The sequence below is a fragment of the Ochotona princeps genome, chromosome 33, assembly GCF_030435755.1.
Source record: "Ochotona princeps isolate mOchPri1 chromosome 33, mOchPri1.hap1, whole genome shotgun sequence".
Taxonomy (NCBI): domain Eukaryota; kingdom Metazoa; phylum Chordata; class Mammalia; order Lagomorpha; family Ochotonidae; genus Ochotona; species Ochotona princeps.
In genome coordinates this window covers 7,369,202-7,382,314 of record NC_080864.1, presented here as the reverse complement: position 1 = coordinate 7,382,314, position 13,113 = coordinate 7,369,202, and the positions used below count along the sequence as shown (strand labels likewise).

The following is a 13,113-nucleotide window of genomic DNA, read 5'->3' as shown; positions in this document are numbered from 1 at the left end:
AAATGCCCAACAGCAGGTCTGGTCTGTGGTGCTCACCCCACTACCTGGCACCTCTCCCCCCAGGACCCTTCCTCTCATCTACCTGCCCTGACTTCAGGCAGCACCTCTGTCACAGCTCCCTGTAGGAGCTCCAGGGCCATGGCCAGTTGATATGCATGGGTCTCAGTGGCCCCTGTGCCAGCAGCCAGCAAGGCCACCCTGGCTTAGCTCACCTCCAGGAGCAGTGTGTCCGGCAGGTAGCACTCCTTTCAGTGTTCCAGGAACACCATGTCCAGGGAGTCCACTTCATGCTGCTGCTTCAGCTGAGGGAGGAGGTCCTGGGATGCTCCCAGCAGCAAGGTGACCTGTAACAGCTGCTGTTTGTGCCTCCGTGGGCAACAACTGGGTACGGCTGCAGCCCTTTCTTCCCTGGGCACCAACTGAGCATGGCTGCAGCCCATGCCACCCACTCCCCACTCCAGGCCAGTCTCCCCACTCTCCCGCTCTTGGGGATAGCTCCTCAGTGCTCTGCACCGCCTCCAGGTGGGCAAGGCGAAGAGGGGGGGACCGGGGGAGTGTCCTGTCTAGAAGGAGTTAAGAATGGGTCTCCTCCAAATATTCTGGACCAGTAAAATGAGGTATGATTTATTTTTTTCTTCCTGCCAGCAAGCCAAAGGTTCCTTTGGGAAGAGAGCAGTCATCTGACAAGGTGACATGGGGGGGAGGGCCAGGATGGAACCTGAACTCATCCCATAAGCAGAGGGGTTCGATGAGGACGCACTGGCCTGGGGGCCTCTCTCCACTGTGATGTTCCCGGCTAGCCTGGGCCTCTGACAGCTGTCACCTTCGACCTTGGACCAGAACCACCAGCCAAAATCAGCCACTACCTGGCACTCCAATAGGCGTTCTTGATATGGGATACAGGTCTGGCAGGTTATCCACTATGCCACAACAATGGCCCCTGTCCTATTATTTATTTTTATTGGGAAGGCAAATTTACAGAACAAAGGAGAGGCAAAGAGAAAGATATTCTATCCACTACTTCACTCCCTCAGTGGCAGCAATGGCCAAACCTGAGCCAATTTGAAGACAGGAGCTTCTTCTGGGTCTCCCATGTGAATGCAGGGTCCCAAAGATTTGGAACATTCTGTCTGCTTTCCAAGGCCACAAACAGGGAGCTGGATCAGAGGTGACCGTACAGGATGCTGGTCTTTGTGCAGAATCAGCCTGTGCGCCAACATGCTTGCCCTTAGGATTATTTTCCAACTAATAAATGTGAAAAATAAGTACTAAAGATTAAAGGTTGGGCCCGGTGCTGTGGCCTAGCGGCTAAATTCCTAGCCTTGAAGGCGCCTGGTTCCCATTTGGGCACCAGTTCTAATCCTGGCAGCCCCACTTCCTCTCCATCTCCCTGCTTATGACCTGAGGAAGCAGTCGAGGATGGCCCAAAGCCTTGGAGCCCTGCACCTGCGTGGGAGACCCAGAGGAGCTCCAGGCTCCTGGCTTCGGATTGGCTCAGGACCTGCCATTGCAGTCACTTGGGGAGTAAATCATCAGATGGAAGATATTTCTCTCTGTCTCTTCCTCCTCTCTGTATGTATCTAACTTTACAACAAAAATAAATAAATCTTAAAGGCAAAGATTAAAAGTCTATGCTGCTTAAATGACAAATTGCTGGGTGGATGCTGGGATATTAAATTGTACAATCTAGTCCCCAGGGGTACCCGAATCACTGGAGGATTTGGCATGTAAATCTAGAATCTCTAGATCTAACTGTTGGTGAACGTGTGGGCACTGAGGCCTGGACAAGGACGAAGGGACAGTGTAGCTGGGATCTGACCCACAGACTACCCATGGGTAGACCTGCACCCCAGCCATGAGTGGATCTCACCCAGGGTTGTTTGGAACCAAAGAAAGGGTGGTTGAAACCACACAGTGGGATGGGCATTTGGCCTGGTGGTCGGGACACCACAGCAGAATGCTGCAATGTCCTACTATCCTGTTAATGTAGACCTCGGGAGACAGTGGGGATGGCTCAAGAACCACCCACATGGGAGGCCTGGATGGTATGACCAGCTCCGGCCAGCCATACCCAGCTGTTGTAGGCATTTAGGGGAGTGAACCAACCAATAGCAGTCTCTATTTCCTTGCTTGATAGAGATACCACTAGCAATAGAAACGGGACATGTGCTGTTGTGATGTAGCAGGCAAAGCCAGCATCCCCTAAGAAGTGGCTGCTCCACTTCTGATCCAGCTCCCTGCTGATGTGTCTGAGAGAGCAGCAGAAGATGGCTCCAGGACTTAGGCCTCTGTAGCCATCAAGGAGACCCATGTGGGAAGCTCCTGGCCCCTGGTCCAACTCTGCTCATTGTGGGTGTCTGTGGAATGAACCAACAGATGAAAGACCTCTCCTTCCCTCTGAAAGTCTAATTTTTGAAAGAGATTTATTTATTTAAAGATGTATTTATCTTTACTGGAAAGGCAGGTTTACAGAGAAGCAGAGACAAAGATCTTCCATCCACTGGTTCACTTCCCAAGTAGCCCCAATGGCTAGAGATCAGCCCACTCCCTTTCCTTCTGGATGACCAGACCTACATCCTAGTCCCAAGCATGGGGCTGTTTTTTGGGCAGGAACAGAGAGGGTGATGTCTTTGTTGGACCTGGTCCCACACGCCAGCCCCAGCTGACCGAGCTCGGGATCCTGCTGCGCCTGAGGGCTGTGCCTTGTGGCAGCTGTCTCAGGCTGCTTCCAGCCCTGTCCCCTTTCACATCACTCCCTCCTCTGATGCCCTGGAGTCCAGGGCCCCCATCACAACAGGGAGAAGGAGACACGAGCTGGCTTGATTCCCTAAGCTCGCCTGAGCTCTGCTCCCAGCAGCCATGTCCCTGCTCCATACTCCCTGCTCCTGTCCAAGCTGCCTCCAGGAAAACCAGGCCTTGAGACAGACAGGGTCCTGACTCACCACATTCTATAAACCTTCCCCTTCCCAACTCTGCTGAAGTCCTGCCCACATACCCTGCTGCCCTGCCCCCATTGCCCTCAGCACCCTTTCTTGCTCCTGTCTCAGCTTCTTCCCCCACTGTGGGCCAGCAGTCACTGCACATTCCTTACCTTGATCCCTGCTCCAGGAGCTGGCTGTGCAGAGAAAGGCTCTGAGTGGACCGAGGAGCTCCTCAGGAGGACTGCTTCACCCACTGGGCATCCTGTGGTGATGGGGATGGTGGGGGCAGGGATGGTGGGGGCAGAGCCTGTGTGCACTCCCAAGGAGGGAAGGCAGGCAGGACCCAGGATGCTGTTTTGGGAAGCAAGCCTGTGTTCAGCCTGGTGGGTTTATTCTTGGCTTCTGGGTTAGAGCGGTGATTCACTCTCTGAGACTTGGTATGGAATTTATTTTTTTTTTTTTCCCCTCGCTGAATCCTTCTTTGTTCTTGGCTTCTTCTGTCCCTCCCTTGGGAACTTGCTGGGGCCAGAAAACACACAGTGGATGCTAACCGAATGCTTACGCACTCTCTCCACTCCCTACACTGTGAAGTGTTTGTGGAAAACTGAATTTTAAAAAGTGAAGTTTACCTTCACTTATGTAACAAAAATTTAAAAACAAATAAACGGGGCATTAAAGGCGTGGCCTAGCGGCTAAAGTCCTCGCCTTGAATGCCCCGGGATCCCATAGGGGCGCCGGTTCTAGTTCCGGCAGCTCCACTTCCCATCCAGCTCCCTGCTTGTGGCCTGGGAAAGCAGTCGAGGACGGCCCAATGCTTTGGGATACTGCACCCGCGTGGGAGACCCGGAAGAGGTTCCTGGTTCCCGGCTTCGGATCGGCGCGCACCGGCCCGTTGCGGCTCACTTGGGGAGTGAATCATCGGATGGAAGATCTTCCTCTCTGTCTCTCCTCCTCTCTGTATATCCGGCTTTCTAATAATAATAACATCTTTAAAAAAAAAAAACAAATAAACGTAAGTTTTAAAACGTTAATCTGGGGGTCTGGCGCATGGTAGCCTAGTGGGATGCCCGTGCTTAGAGGTGGAGGGTTAGCCAGTTGAGCCAATGTGCTGGCCCCCCCAGGCACTCCCTTCGTCCTCTGAACTTCCAGAAAACCAACACCTGATAGATTTATAAAGAAACAAATATATATATTTGTATATATTACTTAGATTAACTTTTTGTTAAAATTTATTTTATTTTTATTGCAAAGGCAGATATATACAGAGAGACAGAGAGGCAGATTTTCCATCTATTGATTAACTTCCCAAGTGGCTACAATGGCCAGAGCTGTGCCGATCCAAAGCCAGGAGCCCAGAAACTCTTCCAGGTCTCCCATGTGAGTTCAGGGTCCCAAGGCTTTGGGCCATCCTCGACTGCTTTCCCAGGCCACAAGCAGGGAGCTGGATGGAAAGGGGGTCGCCGGGACACAAATCAGCACCCATATGGGATCCCAGCATGCTCAAGGAGAGGATTTTAGCCACTAGGCTACTGTGCCAGATCCAAGCACAGTTTTCTTTTCTTTTAATTTTTAAAGATTTATTTTATTTTTATTGCAAAGTCAGACATACAGAGAGGAGGAGAGACAGAGAGAAGATCTTCCATCTGATGATTCACTCCTCAAGTGACCACAATGGCCAGTGCTGCACTGATCTCAAGCCAGGAGTCAGGAATTTGCCCCAGGTTTCCCACTTGGGTTCAGTGTCCCAAGGCTTTGGGTCATCCTCTACTGCTTTCCCAGGCCACAGCAGGGAGCTGGATGGGAAGTGGGGCTGTCAGGATTAAAACCAGCGCATCCAAGGTTAGAACTTTCGCTGCTAGGCCACGGCGCTGGGCCCCAAGCACAGTTTTCAAAATCAGGCTTCAGAGGTTGGTGCAAAGGCAGAGTTTGATAGGGAGAAGGAGACTGAGAGATACGTTTCACCCACTGATTCACTCCCCAGATGGCAGCAATAGCCAGAGTTATGCGGTCTGAAGCCAGGGACCAGGAGCTTCTAAGTTCTCCCATGCGGATGCATGGGCCCAAGGACACGAGTCATCCTCTGCTGCTTTCTTTTGAGCTTTAGCAGTGACCTGGATCGAACGTGGAGCAGCCGGGATGCAAACCGGTGCCCTTACGGATGTCAGTGCTGCAGGCGGAGGCTTAGCTTGCTACACCACGGGGCCAGCCCTGAGGTTAAACTATTATTGTTGTTCGTATGCTACCCATTAGAATCTTTCCCTCAACAGGATACTATTGAGAACAGTGGCTGTGCCACCGAGGTTATGACTAGATCCCGCCTTTGAGAATCAGGTGTCTCCAGCCAACAGTTAGCAACTACGCTGACTTGGTGAATTCTTGCACACACATACACACACACACACACACACACACACACGTACTGTATGAGAAAACTGGCAGCTCACAGGGAAGCCAGCAGGGCTGCAGCCAGCTGCTTCTCAGCGGCCCTGGGAAAACTCAAGGACCCATCTTCTGCCCCTGCAAAGGCAGACACTCAACTCGCTGGGTTCATCTGACACAGTGAACTCCCAAGACACTTGTTGGCAGCCCCAGGGAACTGGGGATACCTGGGTTGCCTCAAGAGGAAACTAATTCTTCCAGCTCTAAGGAAATTTCAGGTGAAATTCAAGGACAAGTTCTTGGCTTGGCTTCTGAATCTCAATAGACTCTTGAAAATCTAATGCGTGAGAATGGCACAGTGGTAGAAGCACCAGCATTTCACACAGACAGTGGTTCAAGTCCTGCTTGCTCTGTTTCTGCTCCAGCTCCCTGCTAATGCAAGAGCCAGGGCTGGGCATGGGTCTGGTAGGGGAACTCTGGGGACTCCTCTGCTGAGCTGTAGCTCCCATTGGTGAATGTGAGAGCCAGGTTGGGGAGTGGACCAGGTGGGCTAGACTGTAGCACTCACCGGTGAAAGCTGTAATAGGTGTGGGCCAGTTGTGTTAGGCCACAGTACCCACCAGTGAGTGTCAGGACTGGGGACCAGCCATGTCGGTCTGGCCAGCAGCATCCACCAGTATTTGTATTGGCTGGTGCAGGTGACAGACCGCACCTGACCCTGCACTGGCTGGCACACACAAGAGTCAAATCAGGTCACCCCAGGTGAGGTTTCTTGAGGGACATCCCAACTAGATAGCTGGACTCAGACCCCTGCCACAGGGAAAAGTCAAAGGATGTGTGGCCTGATCTTAGACAGGGCCTCCTCAGTTGCTGATGCCTGTGCAGTGCACAGCATGCCAAATGCACACAGAGGACCTGCCAGCCCACTCATCTAGGTCAGCAGAGGGATGCTGACCACCTTGTCAAAGGATGGAAAGCAGAACAAGTTGGACAATTCTCCTGGCCAAGCTTTGCAGCACGTTCCTGGGTCTGTGGATGCACTAAGCTGGACTTGGTCAACCAGTAGTCCTTGGTTAGATTTTCTCAACCCTGGATCAATGAAACCAATTTCTCAGAACTATCAAAAAATCACTCAAGTAACACCCTTGGAACACTCTTTCTCACGTCATCAAATGACTGTCTCCTATGGCTGGGAGCTGGCATAGTTTGACAACAAGGGATGACCTCATCTTCCCCTATGACTACAGGAGATAAAAAAGAAAAACATATGGACCCAGCACAGCAGCCTAGCAGCTAAAGTCCTCGCCTTGAACATGCTGGGATCCCATATGAGTGCCAGTTCTAATCCTGGCAGCCCCGCTTCCCATCCAGCTCCCTAGTTGTGGCAGGGAAAGTAGTTAAGGATGTCCCAAAGCCTTGGGAACTTGCACCCATGTGGGAGACCTGGAAGAGGGTCGGGGCTCCTGGCTTCAGATCTGCTCAGCTCCAGCCATTGCGGTCACTTGGGGAATGAATCATCGGACGAAAGATCATTGTCTCTCCTCCTTTCTGTATACCTGACTTTGCAATAAAAATAAATAAATCTTTTAAAGAAATTACAAATAAAATAGGAAGAAAAAAATATCCCAAAGCAGATTACATGATGGATATCAGGGTGGGAAGGATCAAGGTTTAGGGAAAATTGGGCATACTCATTGCTTCCAAATTCATGATTTCTTCTTGTTTTGGGGGGAAGGAGAGAGACAAGAGGGAACCAGTCACAACTTTCCACACATTCCAGTAACCAGGGATGAGGAACAGTCACCTTGCTGCTGGGAGCATCCCAGGACGTCCTCCCTCAGCTGAAGCAGCAGCATGACATGGACACCCTGGATATGGTGTTCCTGGAACACTGGAAGGAGCATTACCTGCCGGACACACTGCTTTTGGAGGTGAGCTCAGCCAGGGTGGCCTTGCTGGCAGCTGCCGCAGGACCAGTGAGACCCAGGCATGTCAACTGGCCATGACCCTGGAGCTCCTACAGGGAGCTGTGACAGAGCTGATGGAGGATCTCTCTTCCTCTCTCCCTCTCTCTCTGTAACTACAAATAAATCTTTTAAAAATAAATAAATGTGTTCCAAAGGGAGAGAAAGCTGGCTAGGTGCAATCCACTGGTTCATTCCCGAAGTTCCTGTAAGGGCTGGGGCCAAGCTGGCAGATCCTGGGCTCCCAAGTGGGTGGTAGGCACCCAGCAGGTGGCTGCAGCACCTGCTGTCTCCCAAGGTGTACATTAGGCAGAAGCTGGGGGTCAGAAGCCACATAGGTGCACATTGAACCCAGATACTCCCACTTGGCACACAGAAGTCCCTACTGCTATGCCAAATGCCCACCCAAGATAGCTTTATTTTCAACACAGCTTCTTTCTGATGGCTGTGTCAGGGAAATTTCCACACTCCCAAATTCCCTTCCGCATTTCCTGGGCTGCCCTGATGTCCATCCCACCCTGCCACATTCCCTGGGCTGCCCTGCTGTCCATCCCACCCCGCCACCCAACCCACACACCTGAGGCTGACCCTGGCTCTCATCCAGCCAGTATTTATTGAGCACCTGCTGTGTGCACAACTGAGCAAGGAACCAGGAGTCTGTGGGGCAGAAAGCTCTTGTCCTCAGGCCCAAACCCTGGCAGGGGGTTGGGGGAGGGTGGGAGTAGTACTTCTGGTCTGGGGCAGGTTAGCAGGGCATCCCTGACTGCCCCCACCCACACCCAGGGGACCATCTCTCTGTCCCCCACAGCAGTGTGGCCTGTTGCAGAAGGGGACGGTGCTGCTGCCTCACAATGTCATCTTTCAGGGGAGCCCATACTTCCTGGCACATATGCATGGACGCAGCAGCTTTGAATACACCCACTACAGCTCATTCCTGGAGTACATGTCGGTGGTGGATGGGCTGGAGAAGGCCATCTGTGTGGGCCCAGGCGGCCTGGTGTGGCCTCAACCATGCACCCTTTCCTGGATCCATCTGCCAAGTTGGTCCCTGCCAACCCCGCTTCTGTTGCTGCTACCTGTGGGTACCTGTCTTCAAGTGCCAGACATACTCAGTGCCTGAAAGTCCTGGGCCCTGGCCACACCTGCCTCCCTGTGCTGTGATCCAGGGCAGTTGTGGAGTGAGCAAAGGGATGCCAGCAGGATGATGCCTGGGCCCAGCCAGTGGTGCTCCCATCTGGACTCTGGGCTCCTGAGACACAGGAGCTGCACCTGCAAATGGCCTGGCCTTGTCCTCAAGCTGTCCTCCCGGTTCCTGCCAGCAGGTGGCAGCAGAGTGCCTCAGCCACAGCTCCACTTCCCAGCCCAGCCTCTCTGCCCTTCTCACAGAATGGATTCTAACCCCTTGACTGTCTGGGCAGCTGTAACCACCTTGGACACAACTGCATACCAGGGAAATTAAAGATCTAACATTTCAATAGAGGGTCACAGCTCCGTCCATTCTTCTCGGTCTCTGAGCCCTCCCATGCTACAAACCTGCCCCTGCCTGGCTGCCTGTGATGAGGGGGTGGTTGCCACAGGTAGACCCTTGGTTGGCTTCCCCTGTGGGGCGGCCCAGCTGAGCCTGAGCACCCCAAGAGCCCTGCTCAGTCCTGCTTCTGTGGCCTGGCTGGTGGCACCTGCTAGACCCATGGGCTCAGCGGTCCACCCAGTGATCCAGCCTACCTGCCTTTCCTCCTGGCACGGGCCTGGGGGAGTGGACACATGGTCATATCCAGCCCCACTGGGCACAGGAACAGTTTGCTCCACCTGCTTTGCTTCCGGAAGAGGAAGCTGACTCAGACTCCACCTTCTCCCCAGCCATCCAGGGGAGGGCAGATGACCAAGGGCCTGCCCCACCCAGGACCGTGAACCTGCCGGACTCCTGCTGACCTCTGTATGCCCACACTGTGGGAGGGCCCTTAGCAAGGAGGAGCTACAGTGGACAGGTGTTCTGTCCCCAAGGGGCACACTCCCCCATCGAGCTCACTGGCCAGCCAGAGATGACCCGAGTTCCAGAGTCCTGGTGGAGCCTTTGTTTGCCTGGGCCCCAAGTGCTCATGGGAACTGCCTGTCCCTTATCCTTATTCTTGTTGGAACTGGGAGGTTCAGCAAAAGGGTTTGCTGTTTTTTATTATTATTTTTTTATTATTATTTTATTCTACTGCATTTTTAAAAATTGCAAAATAGACAAAATTTATCCCTTTCACATTGTAACTGTTCTCAAATGTACCACTGAGGGCCAGTCAACCTGTGGAGCAAAAACATCCTCACCTCTCAGCCTGACCTGGGCATTGCCTGTCCCTCAACCTGGAAAGTCAGGTGAGGAGGGACAGGCGATTTCCCACTAACCCCATCCAGGTTGTGGAGTCGCCATGCTGGCCACCATGGGACAGCAACCTTGGCCACTGGGGGGTGGGACTGGTAGAGTAGGGATCAGGTGTCCCAGTCTTCCCTGCCTGGTGGTCTGAGGTGGGTGCTTGGGCCATGTCCAGGATCCACAGCTGGTACATGCCTGGTGCAGTTCTGTCCCCTGTCCAGCTCTGTTCTGTACCCTGTGGCCCTGGGCACTTTAGGAAGCTAAGGGGCTGATTGTGGCTGGTGGGTCTGATCCGAGGTGTAAGGTGCTGGCCTGGCTGGCGGAGGCCTGGCTCTGCTTACAAGCCTGTCCCCTGCCACCCTCAGGGACTCAGCCTTGGGCACTCCACCCTGCTGGGCTCAGCCCACTCAGCCTACCCTACAAGCCCACCCTGGGACACCACGGCTGGACAGACCCTAACCCCTCGCGGGACCTCACCATGGGGAAGGGAGAGAGAAACCGCCCCCACACCTGTGCGGTCCAGGCAAGAGGCCCAAGCCCGGCTTGGCCATGGCGGGAAACGGAATTTAGAGACACTGATTTGCGTGAGTTTCCTGCAAATCCACACATGAAGTTTACTAGGAACGTTCATTCTGAAAAACCAACCCACACCAAAACAAACTCCTTCCCCTCTGTCCAAAGTCCCCTGCAGGGCGTGTGGAGGCGGCGGGGTGGGAAGCACGCGGGTGGAGGCTCATTCGGAGTCCCCGTGGCCGCAGGCGCAGCGTCCAGAGGTCCAGACGGGGCTCCGGCCTCGGCACTGGGCGCGCTCCCCGCGGCCGGGACCTTCCTCAACTCCGCAGCCGGGCCTGTGCAGGGGAGAGCCGGCTTCCACGCCTTTCCCCGGGAGGGAGGCCCAGGGAGCCTAGCTGGGGGCAGGCTTCCGGCCTCAAAGGTCACAGGTCAACCCAGCCCCATGCACCGCGGGGTGGCCATTGGTGCCCTTGAGTGGTGGAGAAGGAGCAGGGAGCCCCGCCCTGACCCCGCCCCTAGCCACGCCCCTCCCGAGCCCTGTCCCACCCTGTCCACACCACAGGTCCATCAATCCCCGCCACGCCCCATTCCCTAACCCCACCCCTCCCGACCTCTGCTACTCAGAAAAGCAACTGTCTGCGCCACGCCCCTTTCCGCCCACCCCGCCCAGAACCAACCTCTACCATTCCATACCGTTTTCCATCCTGTGTGCTCCACAGTCCATCATTCCCCGCCACGCCCCCTTTTAGCCACGCCCATGGCCACCCAAACTCTGCCACACCCACACTTTCCTCTGCCCAAGCTGCAAGGCTCAAGCCCAGGTCCCGCCCCCTGTGGGCGGTGCCAGCCGCTGCTGCCCACCAGCAGCACTCAGCCTTGCTCTCTGTCTGCAGCCGCTTCTAACAGCCTGGGTGACAGCAAGGAGATCCGCATCCTGCGTCACGTGCAGCAGCACGCCCAGCGTGGGGACCATCGACGCCTTCTGCTCGCAGGAGCGAACCATGATTGCGGGCAAAAAAAAAACGGTGAGAGTGGTGGCAGACAGAGGCACGGGAGTGGTCACTGGGGAGGGGTGGGGTCCTCGGGCCAGGCCTGGGGGAAGCTGTTGTCACCTTGTCTCTGGGGTTGTGGCTGCACCCAGGCCAGGGCGAGGGAATGGTCTGGAGCTCCGTGGGCCCAGCTGCAGGGCCAGAGCCCGCCCCCTGGACAAAGGTTGTGCAGCCAGCAGACTGGCCTCCTGTGCCCCAGCCTGCACCCAGACCACTGTCCACACGGATAAAGTGGACAGTGCATGTCTGCCCAGGGGAAACACGGGCCACTGTGGTGTCCACCAACATCAGCCTCTGGGGCTTCCCAGCACCCTGGCTTCAGTACTAGGTGGGAGGTGGGTGGTGGGTGCGGCTCCTTCTGACCTCTGGGCATGAGTCATGGGACCAGCGTGGCAGGTTCTCCCTGGCTCTCCTATTGACCTTGAATTCCAGGGTGGACACAGGTGCCTTAGCTGCAGGACCCAGGGGAGGGGATGGTGCAGCCCCTGCTGGTCATCCCCCAACCCCATTGAGAGGGCACCATATATACCTTCCAGGGCCGGAGAGACAACATGGTAGGACACAGGGATAAGGTGCACAGTGGAACCAGGGGTCTGTGAGCTGGGAGTTGGGGGAGGTAGGCAGCAGATCCCACTGGAGGGAGAGAGAGAGGGAGCTGGGTCCAGCACCCGCCACCCTGACCTGTGCTCAAGCCACCCTCTGCTGCCTCTGCCCCTTGCAGGAGAGATTGTGGATGCAATGATGTGGGAGCACTGCCCCTCCATGCTGCTGGACCTGGGGGCTACTGTGGCTACTCGGCTGTGCACATGGCCCGCCTGCTGCCCCCAGGCAGGCGACTGTTCACCGTGGAGATCAACCCTGACTTTGCAGCCATCACCCAGCAGATGCTGGACTTTGCCGGCCTGCAGGACAAGGTGCAGCTTCTCTGACCCACATGGCCAACGTGGGCATCGACTTGAGGTCCCTTCCCAAGAGCGGGAGAGTGGGGAGGCTGACCTGGAGTGGGTGGTGGGGAGGATGGGCTGCAGCCATGCCCAGCTGGTGCCCAGGGAGGAAAGGGCTTCAGCTGTGCCCAGTTGTTGCCCAAGGAGGCATCAACAGCTGCTGCTACAGGTCACCATGCTGTTGGGAGCATCCCAGGACGTCCTCCCTCAGCTGAAGCAGCAGCATGAACTGGACTCCCTGGACATGGTGTTCCTGGACCAGTGGATGGACCACTACCTGCCGGACACACTGCTCCTGGAGGGTGAGCCCAGCCATGACTGGAGTTGAGCCCAGCCACGTGGACACCATCCAGGTGTCCCACGTGGCTACAGGTGCTCTAGTTCTTGGACCATCCTCCACTGCTTTCCCAGGATCATTTGCAGGGAGTCTGATCAGAAGTGGAGCAGCCAGTGCCCAAGTGGGGTGGCACTATGCTATGCTCCAACACCAGCCCCTAGTTCTTAACTTCCTGTGGAAGGAGATGGTGATGTTGGCCAACAACGTCATCTGCCCGGGAACCCCAAACTTCCTGGTGTCCCTGGTGGAAGTAGCAGCTTCGAGTGCACCCACTACAGTGCCATGCTGGAACACATCCAGGTGGTGGATGGGCTGGAGAAGGCTATATGTGTGGGCCCAGGTGGTCCAGCATGACCTCAACCATGCACCCTGCCCTAGGTCCCTCCACCAAGCTGGCCCCTGCCAACCCTGCTTCTGCTGCAGCTGCCTGGGGTATCTGCCTTCAAGTGCCAGGCACAGCCTGAAGAGCCTGGGCCCTGGCCACAGCTGGCTCCCCATGCTCTAGCTTTGGGCACCTAGCAACCATGCCTTGTCCCCAAGTCCTCCAGCTTCTCGCCAGCAGGTGGCAGCAGAGTGCCTCAGCCACAGCTCCACTTTCCAGCCCTGTCTGCACCTCTGACCCAATGAGCTCTAACCTCTTTACTCAGCCC

The 13,113-nt window shown here is 55.3% G+C and overlaps 1 pseudogene; it reads left to right on the top strand.

Annotated features, from left to right (window-relative positions):
- The first annotated feature begins 7,159 nt into the window (after positions 1-7,159).
- On the top strand, positions 7,160-13,113 carry LOC131478435 (catechol O-methyltransferase-like; annotated as a pseudogene).